The following is a 17,428-nucleotide window of genomic DNA, read 5'->3' on the forward strand; positions in this document are numbered from 1 at the left end:
ACAGGCTCCGGACGCGCAGGCCCAGCGGCCATGGCTCACGGGCCCAGCCGCTCCGCGGCATGTGGGATCCTCCCAGACTGGGGCGCGAACCGGGTTCCCCGGCATCGGCAGGCGGACGCGCAACCACTGCGCCACCAGGGAAGCCCCTACTGAGGTCTTAAGATGACGTAAGTCAATAAGATAAATTTAAGCCCTGGAGACAGACAATAGCCATATATTCTGTTTAGGGCATATCTTAAGCTATTTCTAATTCTCCTAGTTTCCAGTGAGCAAATCCCCCCCTGAATTTGGCAGAAGGAAGCACAGCCGAGTCATGAGGCACAAGGACTCACTAGCATCTAACATTTCCTTTAATGCAATTACTGTACTAAGCAAGCTTTGTTCTCATTGTTTTGGGTCATGATGGTCTTCTACATGGATTCACAATAGAATTCCTAATGGCTACACAAAGTATGAATCTTAAAGTATGAATTTTTATATAAATTAGTACAAGACCATATACCTAACTGAAATCAACACTAAATACTAGAAATAATCTGAAAAAATTATCATTTCATTATATTGAGTGGCTACCAAGAGAATACCATTGTATGATACATTTCTAAGACTTGAGATCACTGAAAATTTTATCCCATAAATTTTATACTAAGACACAGAATTTAAACTCTCCAAATGGTATTAGCCAATCTTCACTGTCAGTGGATTTGTGATCTTCATTGTGACAAGAAATATGAAGGCCTAGTAAATTTGAATTCATGACTGTACAAAATAAACTTAGCATAGTAGTATATGGTTTGTATTAAGAACCAGTAGAGTCATCTCTTTACTTAAAACCAAACAAAAAAACAAAAAACTCAGCTTAAACTAAGCCATCTCTTAGATTTTTTTGTTTTATTTGTATATGTGTGTGTGTGTGTTTTAAACTAAGAATATCAGAGGCAGCTGAACCAAATATATGTGTATAATCCTCATTTCTGTCTGGGAAACTCAAGAATGATGGGTCCATTTGGAAATAAGACTTTACATCTTCTGTAATAACTCTAGGGGAGGTGGACAAGTAAAAAATAGGGGCCAGCTAATGATGACAGATGCCAGCAAAATTATAGGAATAAAATGGATCTTTGCCCACAGTGCTGCTATGGTGCTCATCCTGCTAGTTTGAATGTTACTTGGAGACAAAATAGGACTCAGGATTTAGCTGAATAAAAAAACCAAAGCTCCCCATGATAGTTTTCAAGGAAAGTCAGAACAATTTATCTGTCTTTAGACCCTTCTATCCTGAAAAAGGACACTGTGAAAGTTTCCTGTCTCTAAACAAAGTTTAGGTTTACCAGAACTTATTTGGGATGGGAAATTGGAGCCTTTATTACTATATATAGATTTTTGCAACACAGGAAATTGTGTCTGGCAGCAACCTGAGTGTTAGCAGTTTATTTCCTTAGACCATATGCAAAGATTAGGAAGTATCATGATATAGGTCTATTATAAAGGTGACCTCAGTCAATGACTTGTGTGTTCATGTGAGAATTCATACTAACACACACACTCCACAGCAACAACAAGAAAATAAATGAAAACAGGTGAATAGAACAGAAGTAAAGTAAAATAGTGAGATTGAAGAGTGGAGGCTTTTAGGCAAGTAAACTAAAACCTCAACTCTGAATAGCTCTGAGTGCTCTAGCAGCCAAGTAAAAATATAAAACATGAAAATATAGTGTAGGTCTTCTTGTTTATTCGAAGAGGTGGATTTGCATTTGGGTGGATTCATTTTAGTTTATTGGAAAAACCATATTTCCAGATGATACTCCTAAGGAATAGTTGTCATATGGAGGAGGATGTTAAACAAGTGATAACACTTTAAAAATGCTAGATTTTTGTGGAAAATTATTTAACAATTTGACCATGAATTCAAAAACATTTTTCTGCATAGTGCTACTTTGTTCAAGTAAGATGGTTTTCAATAAATTGATTCTTTTCTTTTTGCGTATGAATTTTGAAAACGCCATTACTGGAGGAAATTAGTCATTCTGAATTCACATGGACATGAAGACTCACGTAATACCTATTGCCCATTAAAACACTATTTTATTAATTCTCATAAACTTAAATAGACAATTTAACAATTCAGAATCATTTGTATGACAAGATCAGTGTCTTTGTGAATTCAGTTACTCTAAAGTGACCTCTTTTTTACATTGACATTAATTTCCAATAGAATTAACAGTCCTCTCTGTCATTAAGTTACCTGAAGTTCCACAGTGACCCCAGATGCCATGGTAATACTAATTTTTCTCTATCAATTTTATTTGGACCAAAGGGGATTCAAAGTTTTACAGGAAAATAATCATTTAACTATTTGATGTTTTAATCCTCCCCACATTAATAGCTGGAATTAATACTTTACAAAATTAATACCAATAGTTGGAATTATTACTTTACCTTATTTTTAATACTATTATATATTTCCCATTTAATTCATGGATTAAGTAACAAATATTTGTTAGAAAATCTGTGCTTGTCTAGAAGATCTATTTCTAGACATTCCAGATCTACTTCTTCAACATTCATAAGTTTCAACCTTCATCCATGAAATAGAAATATGACTCCCCTGAAATAAAAGGGGTTCACTTGCATTGACAGAGTGGATTTAAGGTGAACAATTCACTTGTTTGTCTGGGACTTAATTTTTTTAGCATTGAAATCCCTATGTCCAGTGAAAGCACTCGGTCCTAGGCAAACTGGGATTGTTGGCTACCTTAAATTGATTATATACTCAAAGTATTATTCCTGAAATGAAGGCAGATGAAGAACAGAGCTGCAGCTGACATGTCATGAGAGAGAAAAATGGTGTTCTGTTATTCTAAGCCTCTGAAATGTGTGTGTGTGTGTGTGTGTTTGTGTGTGTGTGTGTATGAATATGCATGTTTGTAGGGGGTTACCACAGCATAACCTATCTAACACACTTATCAAAAGTTTTCTCTATCTAGAGGTGAGACTAAACTCATTTGCTGACGTTTGTTTCAAATATGAAATATCTATAATTGTATTAAGTTGGTGATAGTCTTATAAAGTATAAAGCTCACATATCTGTAAGAAAATTAATATTACATTTATTACAGTAAACTATAGGTGTTTATAAATTTCTAATAAAATATACATGGAAAAGCAGTGCTAGTCTATCTTGTAGGTAACTGCCCAGTTTATATATAAAAATTAAAAACAGCAAACAATTCAGCATTTGTAGTATTTCTTTTGGAATTGAGTGGGGTGCCAGTAGTGGGGATATACAAACATTCATTTGAGAGTGAACACATATCTTATTGTTGACAGTGAATTAATTAACTACCACATATTAGAAAACTAAACTTGAATTAACTTGGAACTTTCATAAGCTTGTGAAAGCATAATTTTGGTAAGCAAGCAGTGAAATTAAGACAATGATGAAGTAGTTTCACAATGACAGTAAAAAGAAGCAAGAGAATCAAGAAAATTGTCCATAAAAAGGAAAGCAATCTATCTCTTGTATCACATGTCAGTATATGTTACATCAGTAAGAGCATATTTTGCAATACCAAAGTTTTGTGACTTTTACTTGATTGACAAAAAATACATATTCATAGTACTTTTATAACCCTAACTAACTGATTTAACATATCATGTGCTGAAAGCATTTGATGATGCTTTCTTAAGGCTTTTGTTTTTTATAAAGAGAAAAAAATTTTGATTGATAGTATGAAGAGGATTTAAAAACAACTCTAGATGTTGAGTTATTTTAACAGCTATTTCTTAGGCAAGATAATGATTTCTTTTAGATATTCTGCTTCCTGTGCTGTACAAGCATCTTAAACTTCTCTCTTTCAAAGAAATTGTATCATCAAATCATGGCTCATACCTATCTTACAACATCTGTATTCCCTGCTGGTTCTATGTAAGCATTTATGCCAGAGTATAGAAACTGTGTTAAAAATATAGAATTTTTTTTTCTTTACATAATGAAGATACTAATAATAAGGATACCACATCTCTCTCTCTTTGCCTCAGTGCTGTCACTCTCTCTCTCTGTCTCTCTCTCTGTGTGTTTATGTGCATGTGTGTGGGAGAGAAAGAGAGAGACCATTTTGTCATATATATGTTACCATTGTTCAAATGAATTCAAAAGCATTGTCTAATTCATTTCATGTGAATTTTCAACAGCCTTGATAAAGAAAGTCCTTTTATATTTTGTTCTAAACTTCAGATAAAAAGACAACAATTATGAGATTTTTTAAAAGATCATACACATCAGTTCTCACAATGCCAGGACATAAACATATATATTTTGTTTAAAATTATTTTACTTTATTTTTTGTCTCCTCTTTATTCTCCAATAGAAATGTTATTGGTAAAAGTTAACACTAAAGATATATAATCACTAGAAATCTGAAGTGTAAAATGTTATGAATCTGAAATTTTATTGTTTTTGTCACAACCCCTCCTTGCAGTAACATTTCTTTCTCACTCATTCTTCTTGAATTAGTATTTACAAATCACTGACATTTTATTTATTTGTAAAATATCATATTCTACTTAGTATAAAGAAATTTAGTGATTTTGAAAAAGCAATGATGAATTCACACAGAAAAAAGTTCAAAAACATCCAGTGATATGCTGCCTACAAAAGGCTCAATTTAGTTTTTAGGACATACACACAGTGAGAGTGAAGAGATGGGGAAAAATATTTCAAGCAAACAGTAACCAAAAGAAAGCAGGAGTAGCTACACTTATATCAAACAAAATAGACTTTAAGCAAAAATTGGTCAAAAGAGACAAAGACAGCTATTGTAAAATACTGAGTCAATCCATCAAGAAGATATACCATTCATAAATATTTATACGCCCAACACTGGAGTAAATATATAAAGCAAATATAAAAAGAACTAAAAGGAGAAATAAAAATCAATAAGGAAGCTGTAGATTTGAAAAACACTATACTTCAAATGGATCTACCAGACATATACAGAATATTTCATACAATGACAGGAACACTCTTCAAAGTGCACATGAAACATTTTCTATGATAGATCATATGTTATGCTGCAAAACAAATTTCACCAAATTAAAAAATAATGACATTATATAAAGTATCTTTTGACAATCAAAGTATGAAACTAGAATCAATAACAGGATAAAAGCTATTTTCCACAAATATATGGAAGCTAAACATCACACTCATGAACAACCAATGGATCATAAGAAGAAATCAAAAGGTAAAATTTTAAAATCCTGAAATAAATGAAAATAGAAACACAAGATACCAAAACTTATGGGATGCAGCAAAAGCAGGTCTAAAAGCAGGTCTAAGTGAGAAGTGTATAGGAATAAACACACAAGTCAAGAAAAAGAAAGATCTTAAATAAACAGCCTAACTTTATGCCTCAAGGAACTATAGAGTGAAATAAGAACAAAAGTAGCAGAAGAAAAGAAATAATAAAGATTGCAGCAGATATAAATAAAATAGAGAATCAAGAAACAATATAAAAGATTAACAAAACTACGAGTTCATTCTTAGAAAGGATAAATAAAATTCACAAATTTTAGGTAGACCAACCAATAAAAAAAGAGGACTCAAATAAATTAAATTATGAATGAAAAAGGTGACACTATGACTGCAAATAAAGTGGATGCAAATTAAAAAGATCATAGGAGATCATTAATAATTGAACAAATTGAAGAGCCCAGAAGAAATGGATAAATTCCTAGAAATGTAAAATTGACCAACAATGAATTATGAATAAATAGAAAATCTGAACAGAAAAATAAAGAGTAAGGAGATTGAGTTAGCAATCAAAAACTTCCCCCTGCAAAAATTTCCCAAACTAGATGGTTTTACATTCTACCAAACAAAAAGAAGAACCAATACCAATACTTATCAAACTCTCACAAAAAATAGAAGAGAAGGGAACACTCTCAACATCATTTTATGAGGCCAGCATTACTCTGATACCAAAACCAAACAAGAATGTTACATAGATGCAAAAATTATCAACACAGTATTAGCAAACCAAATTCAAAAACATATTAGAAGATCATACACCATGATCCAGTGGGATTCATCCCTGGGATGTAAGGATAGTTTAATGTATGCCAATCAATAAATGTAATATACCACATTAGCAGAATGAGAGATAAAAATCACATGACCATCTCAATAGATACATAAAAAATGAATTTGTCAAAATTCAACATTCATTTGTGGTAAAAACTCCCAATAAATTGTGTACAGAAGAAATGTACCTCAACATAATAAAGACCATATATGATGAGCACACAGCTTACATCAAACACAATGGTGAAAAGTTGAAAGATTTTCTCTAAGATCAGAAGCAAGACAAGGGTGCCCACTTCCAATACTCTTATTCAACATACTACTGGAAGTTCTAGTCAGAGCAATTACAAAAGAAAAATAAATTAGATTCATCCAAATTGGAAAGGAAGAAGTAAAACTGTATCTATTTGCATATGACATGTTATATAAGGAAAATCCTAAAGACTCCACCAAAATACTGTTAGAAATAATAACCAAATTTAATAAAGTTGCAGGACACAAAATCAGCATACAAAAATCTGTTGTGTTTCTATACTAACAATAAATTATCATAACAAATAAAGAAGATCCCATTTACAATAGCATCAAAAGTAAATAATTAGGAATAAGTTTAACCAAGGAGATCAATACCTGTATGCTGCAAACTATGAGACATTGATGAGAGAAATTTAAAAAGACACAAGTAAGTGGAAATATATCCTGTGCTCATGGGTTGGAGAATTAACATTATTAAAATGCCAGTACTACCCAAAGCCATCTATGGAGTCAATGCAATCTCTATGAAGATTTCAAGGGCTTTCTTTTTTTTCTTTTTCCAGAAATAGAAAAATAGTCCTAAAATTTGTGTGGAACAACAAAAGACCCCAAACAGACAAAGCAATCCTAAGAGAGAAGAATGAATCTGGAAACATAACAGTTCCTAATTTCAAACTATACTACAAAAGTATAGTACTCAAAACAGTATGGTAATGGTATAAAAACAGACAGATAGACCAATGGAAAAAAATTAAGAGCCCAGAAATAAACCCATGAATATATGGTCAACTAAGAATTGAAAAAGGATCCAAGAATATTCAGGGGGGAAATGATAATCTCTTCAATAAATCATGCTGGGAGGGCCTTCCCTGGTGGCACAGTGGTTGAGAATCTGCCTGCCAATGCAGGGGACACGGGTTCGTGTCCCGGTCCGGGAAGATCCCACATGCCGTGGAGCGGCTGGGCCCGTGAGCCATGTCCGCTGAGCCTGTGCATCCGGAGCCTGTGCTCCACAACGGGAGAGGCCACAACAGTGAGAGGCCCGTGTACCATAAAATAAATAAATAAATCATGCTGGGAAAACTGGATATTCATAAGCAAAAGAATGAAATTGGTCCCCAATATTTACCATTCATAAAACTTAACTTGAAATAAGTTAAATATTTAAATATGGCTTAAACAACAAACAAGCAAACAAAAACTCCTAGAAGAAAATATAGGTAAAAATCTGCTTGATATTGGTCTTGGCAACGATTTCATATATATGATCCCAAGTGAACAGTAAAAAAAGTAAAAATAAACAAGTGAGACTACATCAAATGAAAAAGGTTCTGCACAGAAAAAGAAACATTAAACAAAAAGAAAAGACAACCTTTGGAATGGGAGAAAATATTTGTAAATCATGCATTTGATAAGAGGCTAATATCTAAAATATATAAAGAACTCATACAACACAATACCTAAAAAACAAATCAAAATTTAAAATAGAAATATTACCTGAATAGGCATTTTTACAAAGAAGATATGCAACAAATAGCTATTAAGTACATGAAAATGTTCTCAGCATCACTAATCACCAGGAAAAAACAAATCCACAAAAGGATTACACATCTGTGAGGATGTGAAGAAAAGGGAGCCCTTGTATGCTGTTGGTGGGAATGTAAATTTGTACAGCAACTATGGAAAACAAAATAAAATTTCCTAAAAAAATTAAAAATAGAACTGTGATACCATCATGCAACTCCTTTCTGTGTATATATACAAAGGAAACGAAATAACTATCTCAAAGAGATATGTACACACCATGTCCATTGCAGCATTATTCACAACAGTGAAAACATGGAAGTAACCGAAGTGTCCATTGATGGATGAATGGACAAAGATGATGTGGACTAATATGTATTCATATATATTATTCAACCATAAAAATAATATATATAGTATATATTATACATAAATAATATATAATGAACATTATATGATTTTATATATAATATAGCATATATGATATTATACAAGATCATTTAATATATATATTTATAATATATAACCTCATAATATTATATGTATAATATGATTGCATATCATTTATTATATACTAAAAATATGTAATTATTATATGTATAATATATTATATAATAAAATATAGTATATGTTATAATCAATTAATTATGAAATAATTATTATATATAATTATATATATTTTAATTATCTATATAAAATTATACATAACTATTATATAATTAATCTAATTATATATAATATATACTATATATAATTATACTTATATAAATTATATATATATCATTGATATATTATATATTATATAATAGAAGATATATATAAACAATTATCTAACATTAATAATTCATATATACTATTATTTATATATAATATATTTTAGATGTGATATAATATGTATCTTATGTAATTATATATCTGATATTATTTTATATTAAACAACTATAATGTATAATAATATATAATTTTAGTATAATATATATATAATATAACAATATATAATATAACATATATAAAGTTCTTATAAAAAATATAAAATTTTATAATATATAATATATTATACAATATATATTATATAATGTGTAATATATTATACACATAAAAATATAATAATTTATTATACACATATAAATATATTTTATAATATATTATCATACTGCTATATTATAGTATTCATTATTATATAAAATATATTATATGATAAATATTATAAATATCATATAAATTATTATTAATGATATAATACAATATTATATAAGCAATACAATATATGTAATATATATGATGTATTATATAATTACATATTAAATATCATATAATTATATATTATATATCATGTATCATATATAGTATGTAAATAATTATATATAATTATATAATTATACATAATTATATATATTATCATATTTGCCATGATATATATTGTTATAATATAATATATTATTTTATAATGTAACATTAAAATATAATATAGTGTAAATAATTATATATGATATACAATATATAGTGTAATATTGATAATTTATTTATATTATTATTAATAATATATTAATTGATTAATTATATATAATTATTATATTAATGTTATTTTATAATTTTATATTTATAATAAATAATATAATATAGTTTCTAATATATATTAATATAACAATACATATTTATTATTCAACCATTAAAAAGAAGGAAATTCTGCTATATGCACCAACATGGGTGAAATTTGAAGACATTTTTCTAAGTCAAATAAATCTGACTGGGAATGATAAATATTGTATGAGCTCACTTATATGTGGAATATAAATGAAAAAAAATCAACAAGCTACTCAGAGATACAGAGGTGAATGGTGATTGCCTGGTGGGGAGGGGAGAGGAAAATGGGTGAAGGTGGTCAAGAGGCACAAACTTCAAGTTATAAGATGACTATGTTCTGGAGATGTAATGATGTAATGCACTCTATGGTGACTATAGTTACCAATATTCTATTGTGTATTGAAAGTTGCTAAGTGAGTTGATCTTCAAAGTTCTTACCACACAGGAATTGTGAATATGTGAGTTGATGGATGTATTAACTAACCTTATCATGGAAATTATTTCACAATACATGTATTCCTTGTTTTATTTTACTTTACTATGTTTTTACAGATATGTTTTTTACAAATTGAGGGTTTGTGGCAACCCTGCATTGATCAAGTTTATTAGTGCCATTTTTCCAACAGCATTCACATACTTCACATCTTTCTGTCATATTTTGGTAATTCTCACAATATTTCTAACTTTTTCATCATTATTATATTCTTTATGGTGAACTCAGATCAGTGATCTTTGATGTTACTATTGCAAAAAGATTACATCTCGCTGAAGGGCCAGATGATGGTTACCAGTTTTTTTAGCAATAAAGTATTTTATAATTAAGGAATATACATTGTTTTTTAGAAATAACACTATTGCACAATTAATTGACCTCAGTATAGTGTCAACATAACTTTTATATGTATGTACTGAGAAACCAAAAATTTGTGTGACTTGCTTTATTGCAATATTCAGCTTTATGGCAGTGGTCTGGAAACAAACCCATAATAGCTCTGAGGTATGCCTGTATATATGTGTATCAGGTCATTATGCTGTACATGTTAAACCTGCACAATGTTATATGTCAATTATAAGTCAATAAAGCCATGAAAAAAGTATGCTTACACATATTTTACTGTTTGGGAGTGAAGAAAAATTTAACTTATAAATAGTATATAAGTACATATAATATAAATAAATTACATAAATATATATTTATTAAGTATATAAATATAAATTTAATATAAGCATATGTGCAAATATATAATAAAATTTCACTTTACAGATGTTTACTTAGTAGGAGATATTTCCTTCCCCTTCTTAAATGTATAAATTTTGTTAAAATTATTCCATATCAGTATTATAAATGAGTATAGATAAAGGGTAATATTGCCCAATTGCCTAAGGCTATCCTGTACTCTAATGTATTTATCCTTCTGAAAGACTTTTGTTTCTAAATCTCTTAAGTACAGTGTCCATTATTAAACTCCTACCATTGCTTTAAATTAAATGAAGAAAATTAGAAAAGGCATGGAAAATCTTCAGAGAATAGAATCATTCTTTAATATCCAAACAGTGAATCAATCAGTCTCAAAAAAGTATCAAATAGGTCTGACTGTCTTTAATCTAAATCAATTTCCAGCTGCCAGTCTAAAAATGTCTTTGCCACGATACTAAACACAGTGGTTGTGTCTCATACATTTTATGTCTTTGAATGCCAAATATCATTCAATTTCAGAAATGTATTTGATAGTCTTAGAGAGAGGAGAAATGATTACCTCTACCATTTACAATAATCTTAAAACTCTTTCCCCTTTTTCAGTGGATATCTTCATTTTTTTTCCCTTAGGCTAGATAACATACATTTGTCTTATTTGTGACCTAATAAATGAGTGTAGAAATCCAACATCCTTATTAAACTTTCCAGTGTAAACTTCTTGCAATAGTGGTATACATTAAATAAAACAATTAATTTATTAAATAGCTTCAATCTTCTTTTTCAAGGTAACATATTTACTCTATGGTTTTTCTTTAGCTTTAGTTAAATTTCACCTCTTCCGTAGAAAGAATAATCTGTCAACTCCTTTAAAAATAAATCCTTTGTTTCCACAGCATTTTCAGTTTTCTAACTGACACGGTTTTTCAAGGCAAAGTCAAACATTTCTGATAAGTTTGCCATCCCAGGGAGGGTACATACTTAACAAGCTGAGAGTGACTCAAATATCATTTTTTACTTGCTTAAGTAGTTGAAAACTTAGTTAATATTTAATCATTCATCTGCTTTAATACAAAATCAAGTTTTTTAGCATTTTGTTTTATTTCAACTCATCTGTGGTTGTACTTTGTTATTTACATAAATATGTAAATATAGTATTTGTGTCAAATATCTTTTCCATCTGTAAAAGTGTATATCTAACTGAATGTATTTCCCTAAAAGACCAGTAATATACTTGAATACTCAGTCTTTACCTTACTGATTTCAATTTTTACATCCAGAAACTTAAATGTTAAACTTGTTTTCCCAAATTAACTCTTAAATTTTTAAATTTACTCTATAAGTCAAGTTTTTAAATGATTTCTTATACTATATGAATACTGATTTTGTCTATATACACCTCTGCAACAGTTGGGTATTCCTTCTAATTAATGCTATGGTAGTAACATAGGATTTCCTCAGACTTCGACTCAAAACATAATCTACTAAATGTTTTTACTTATTTTGTTTCAGACATATTGAGGCAATCTTTCAAAAGCAAAACTTCTACCCTTAGAAATCTGGTTAAATGATTTTGTTTATAAATAATTTTTTTTAATGATTAGAAAATTTTATTACATGAGAAATATTTAAAAATCAATCTATGTATTTGATTAATCATTAAGTAGAAAACAATTATAGATGTGCTAGATTAATAATACTGAAATACAAAATGAATAAAATGTTAAACTATGATAATTTGGCATGAGTTGAAATAGCTCACTTCACTGCTGGACATGAGTTTAAGATATGTTTTAACTCTTGGCCATCATGAAGGAGACCAAGTTGAACCATACTAAAAATCCCAAAATTCAACATGGCAACCTTCTCTTTGGGGGTGATTCTAGGTAACTTTACATTTCCTTCAGGTGTTTCTTTTACCTACTTTTTATATCAGGAGCTTTAATGAGGAAATTCAAGGACAATGTGCTCCTCTGGGTCAACTAGAGTCATTTAAAGTTTAGCTCATTCATTCTGGGTGACACCAGTGAGCTCTTAACATCATTACTGAAGAGACAGAAAACATGTATTAAAAGTACATGATTGGCCTATTAGAATGCTGTGGAGTAAGAAGAAGGGAGGTACCTAATTTTTTAAAACTGAAATTTATTTTATATTTCCTGATTCACAGTTCAAATGGAATGAGCAATGTTAATTTCTTTGCATGACAATTTAACTAGGTGATATCACACCTTTTGGGTACAATTATGTAATTAAAATTTGCACCTGATTTTAAGAGTTCCAGTCATCAGCATATTGTCAGAGGAATTTTTGTGAGTTGAGACAAACTGTTTGCCAAAAGACATACTCACTTTGTGAAGGGCATCTAGAAAGATAAAACGAGTTAGGATTCAGGTGACTACCTGGCTGAGGAAATTTGGTTATTGACAAAGAATCAGTGAAATAAATTCCTTTCTTGGTTCTCATAACAGATGCAAGAATAATTAGAGACTGACCCAGATTTGCTAATAGTAAACCTATTCAAAATATAATGGGAACAACCAACAAAATACTGTCACACCTATTTTTTTTTTTTTTTATTGGGGCTCGTGCTCTGCTTTCCAAGTATAGTCTGAGGAGAGGATGAGCCCCCGGGGTGCTGTCACACCTATTTTTACCTACAACATTTCTATAGTGGTCATCCATCTGCCTTCAATTCTTACTCCCTTTTCTGCCCAATCACAGGTTTAGGTCAGGAAAGATTACGAAGAGCTGAGGAAAGGAGACAGGAAAAAGACTTCATACATTTTAGTCTACTTAAATATGCTTAAGTATATGTGGATGTGTCTTTCTCTCTCCCTTTCTCTCTCTGCACTGTGAGAAAACAATACTTCTTCATCATTGGTGGACACTAATTAATAAACCTGAAATTTGAGTGACTATGACTCAGAGAGCATCTCTAATCATTTTCAGTTAGCATATTTGTTTGTGTGTTAAAAATAAATTTTCTTGAAATCTTTGTGTATTTATCTCCTGTTGCTGCTGTAGTAAATTACTATAACCTTAGAAGTTTAAAATATTTACTCCTTTATATTTCTGGAGCTCAGATATCTGAAATCTGTCCTACAGGGATCAAGTCAAGGTTTAGGAGGGCTCTGAGGGTGTAACTGAGCAGGACCCTAGTAGGCCTTCCCAGAATAGACCACAACCCGTGTCCTCCACCTGCCTTTTGCCTGTAGAAAATCTTTAGTCAAATAATAAATTTAATCAGGGAACTGAGATAATGCAGAAAGAAAGGAAAACAGTCAAGCAAGACAAAATAATATTTTAGCCATTAAACAAAGTCAAGGACCTTTAGTTCTTCCTCAAGCATTATAGATAATATTCTGAGCCATGTCCTTTGAGCTGTCTTGCAGTTACCTAAACACCCACCAGGTGGAAGAAGTTAACTGTCTGTTGCCCACAAGCATGTGGACCCCAGACTGATTGGAACCAGAAGGCTGATGATGCCAAATCTCTATTACCTCACCACCAACCAATAAGAGGAATGTCCACGACCTGGCCACATCCTGATCCTTGAACACTGTAAGACTCCTCACTACCCCCTCCAGGGTGGGGTACAGAGTTTTGACGGCATTAGCCCACTGTGGCCCCCTTTGCCTGGCAAAGCAATAAAACTGATATTTTCTACTTCACCCAAAACTCTGTCTCTGCATTTCTACTTGGCACCGGTCAACAGAGGTCGAGTTTCAGCAAGAAGGGGAGACTCTGTTTCCATGACTTTTTCAGCATCTAGTGGTCACCTATATTCCTTGGCCTGTGGACTCTTCCTGCATCTTCAAAGAACATCACTCAAATTTCTGTGTCTGTCATCACATCACGTTCTCTGTCCCTTAACCCTTCTGTAGCTCTCTTATAAGAATCTTTGTGATTAAATCAGGCCCATCTGGATAATCTAGAATGCTCTCCTCATATCAAGATCCTTGTCTCAATCACATCTTCAAAGTCTCTCTTTCCATATAAGATAACATTTGTCAGTTCTTAGGATTACACAAGGGCTTATTTAGGGTGCCATTATTCAGCCAACCATATGCTGGATTCCCAGAAACTGTTTATGAAAGTTATGCCTTCGGTTTATTTAACATCTACTTCTGATGCACCTGTTTACAGATATTATGGCACTAACTCCTGATCATGAGCATTTAGGGAAGAAAGTAACCATCCTAAAGGTCCAAAACACGATACGAATGAGATTCATGTAAACAACTACACTTTAAAAAGTAGTTTCACCAGTGATTTCTCCTTAATTTTTAAGCTGTGACTTTTAAATTGTAATTGTAAAGAAGTCTTCAAGCATGATGTTTTTCTATTCGTTTTTCTGTTTCATCATTAATGAAGACATATTGACAACTTTAGTTTCTCTGAGGCATTTAAAGTATTTACATTTGTTTATTTTAAATATGAGCGTTTCAACCATTCACAGAAATTGAACTAATTTAGATGAATTGAGCTGTCACTTCTTCTAAAGTTGTTTTAATTTACTTTTTCACTTGATATAAAAATTCTGCTGAAAATAAACAAGAGAAATGATAAAATATATGCTTATAACTTCTCCATTCTTGCTCTTATAAATGGATAAGGGTATGAAATAAATCAAGTCAAATTTTAAAAGTGTGAGAGAAGTTTTTGAATATATTCATCACTTAAATCCTTCTTAAATTTCTTCCTACTGTATATCTAGTGTTAATTATTATAATTAATGAATAAAAAACGTGGAATTACAAAGTACTACTCATTGTAAACCAATTAATTTACAACTGCATGTAGATGTGACATGGACATAAACACTAATTCCTGAGTATTTCTATTTTAGTCCTAGAACTACTATTAAGACACCTGTAAATTTCCTGTACACAAAGTTCTTGACAAATAATAAAAGTTGTGTGGTAACTTTAATTTCTATTAATCCTTTTAAGTTGGTAACTTTTGTTGCTTTATTACTGCTTGCTGCCTAAGAAGGCAAAGTCAAGAGGACCCAGATAATACTATGGGAGTCTAATCATCAAAAAGTTTCTAAGACTTTTTGTAACTAACAACCTTAGGGCAATAAAACCATTTCAAAATTGCTTAAATTTGAAACCTAGGAAAGATTTATTTCTTGTGTTCTTTGAAAAATTTCTTTCAAGTCAAAGCATATATTTTTTGTTTACTTATTTAAAATGACAATGATTCAAATGATTAAAATATACTGAAGAACTAGAATAAAGAAGTAACGTACACTGATGAAAAGTACTTAAAAACTGAAACCTAGTGTGAGGATGCTATTCTCTGTCAAAAACTATTTTAGGCAGGGGCCAACTTCCCTGGCAAGAATCTGAACAAGAGCAGGAATAATTACACAACTAATGAAGGACACTCAGAAGCCATCGAGAAATCTGTCTAACCTTGAGATTATCATACTAAGTGAAGAAAGTCAGAAAAAGAAAAATACCATATGATATCACTTATCTGTGGAATCTAAAATATGACACAAATGAACTTATCTATGAAGCAGAAACAGACTCAGATATAGAGAACAGAATTGTGGTTGTCACAATTCTGTGGCAACACAGAATGTGGGTGGGGGAGGGTTGGATTGAGGTTTGGGGTTAGTGGATGCAAACTATTATATATAGAATGGATAAACAAGGTCCTACCGTATAGCACAGGGAACTATATCCAATACCCTATGATAAACCATAATGGAAAGGAATATATATATATATTCCTTTAAAATAGATATTTTAGATGTGATATTTCTTTGTTGCAGAGGACTCTCTTGTGCATTGTAGAATGCTTAGCAGCAAACCTGGCCTCTACACCAGACATCAGTAGAAGACCCAACCCCTATTTGTGACAAACAAAATGTTCCTAGATGGTGCCGAGTATCCCCTAGTGGGCAAAATCGCACTTGGTTCCTCTGGGGATCTCTTGTTTTTGACCTTAACTACTCTTTTCCACAGATGTCTGGATGTCTTGGTACAAATGATGACAACTACTAATCCAGTCCCTAAACCTGAAGAGAGTATCTCTGAGGACTGATAAGGAATGAAAATATTGGTGTGTTCACCTGGTTGGAAGCTTGGAATGTGATTCTTGGGCCAATAGGAAATGGTGTCAGCTTTTCTGGTCATTTTGGAGTTTGTAGCAGATCATAGTGTGAATTTTAGATTTTGTCATATTTTGTATGTGTGTAAACTAATATTTTGAGTGTTCATATCATACTTAGCTTATCTAACGCCTCTTTGATTTGTTGACTTTTAAGATATTTTACATACAAATTATTGGGAGTTGTTTTATTTATCACATAATTCTTCCCGCCTTTCACCAAATGCATCTCTGTCCCAACCCCATGTTGGACTGGCTTTGACTACTGCATTATTAAGAGAAAGGTCTCCTGTTAGTTTATGGAATCTGGGCTTTTCCAAGGTTCCCATCCACTCCAGTTGGCCTGACTTGCCTTTGTTGAAATTTTGCTGCCTTTTCTGGAAGAAGGTTAGTCATATGCAAAGAAACAAGGAGATATACCTTCATAGAGCTCACAGTTCAGCTTACTCTAGTCTGACAGATAATAAAAGAGAGACATGAAGAACTCTATTGTTATCTGGGAAGCTGGATGGCAACAGCTATTAAGAAGAACCACAGAAAAAGGAAGTGACATGTATGGGCCTGAAAAACTTCAACATATTAGATTGGGCATCTAGGGAAGGACTCACTGAAGGTAAACATTTGAGAAAAGGTCTAACAGAATGGAGAACCCCTCAAAT

At 31.4% G+C, this 17,428-nt stretch overlaps 1 protein-coding gene across 2 annotated transcripts in view; it reads right to left on the bottom strand.

The window, feature by feature from the left end:
- Window positions 1-17,428, bottom strand: part of EYS (eyes shut homolog) — a 1,767,714-nt gene that overhangs the window by 1,643,081 nt on the left and 107,205 nt on the right. The gene's annotated exons all lie outside the window — the stretch shown is intronic.

This window comes from Physeter macrocephalus, chromosome 10 (genome assembly GCF_002837175.3).
Source record: "Physeter macrocephalus isolate SW-GA chromosome 10, ASM283717v5, whole genome shotgun sequence".
In the NCBI taxonomy this organism is placed as follows: Eukaryota; Metazoa; Chordata; class Mammalia; order Artiodactyla; family Physeteridae; genus Physeter; species Physeter macrocephalus.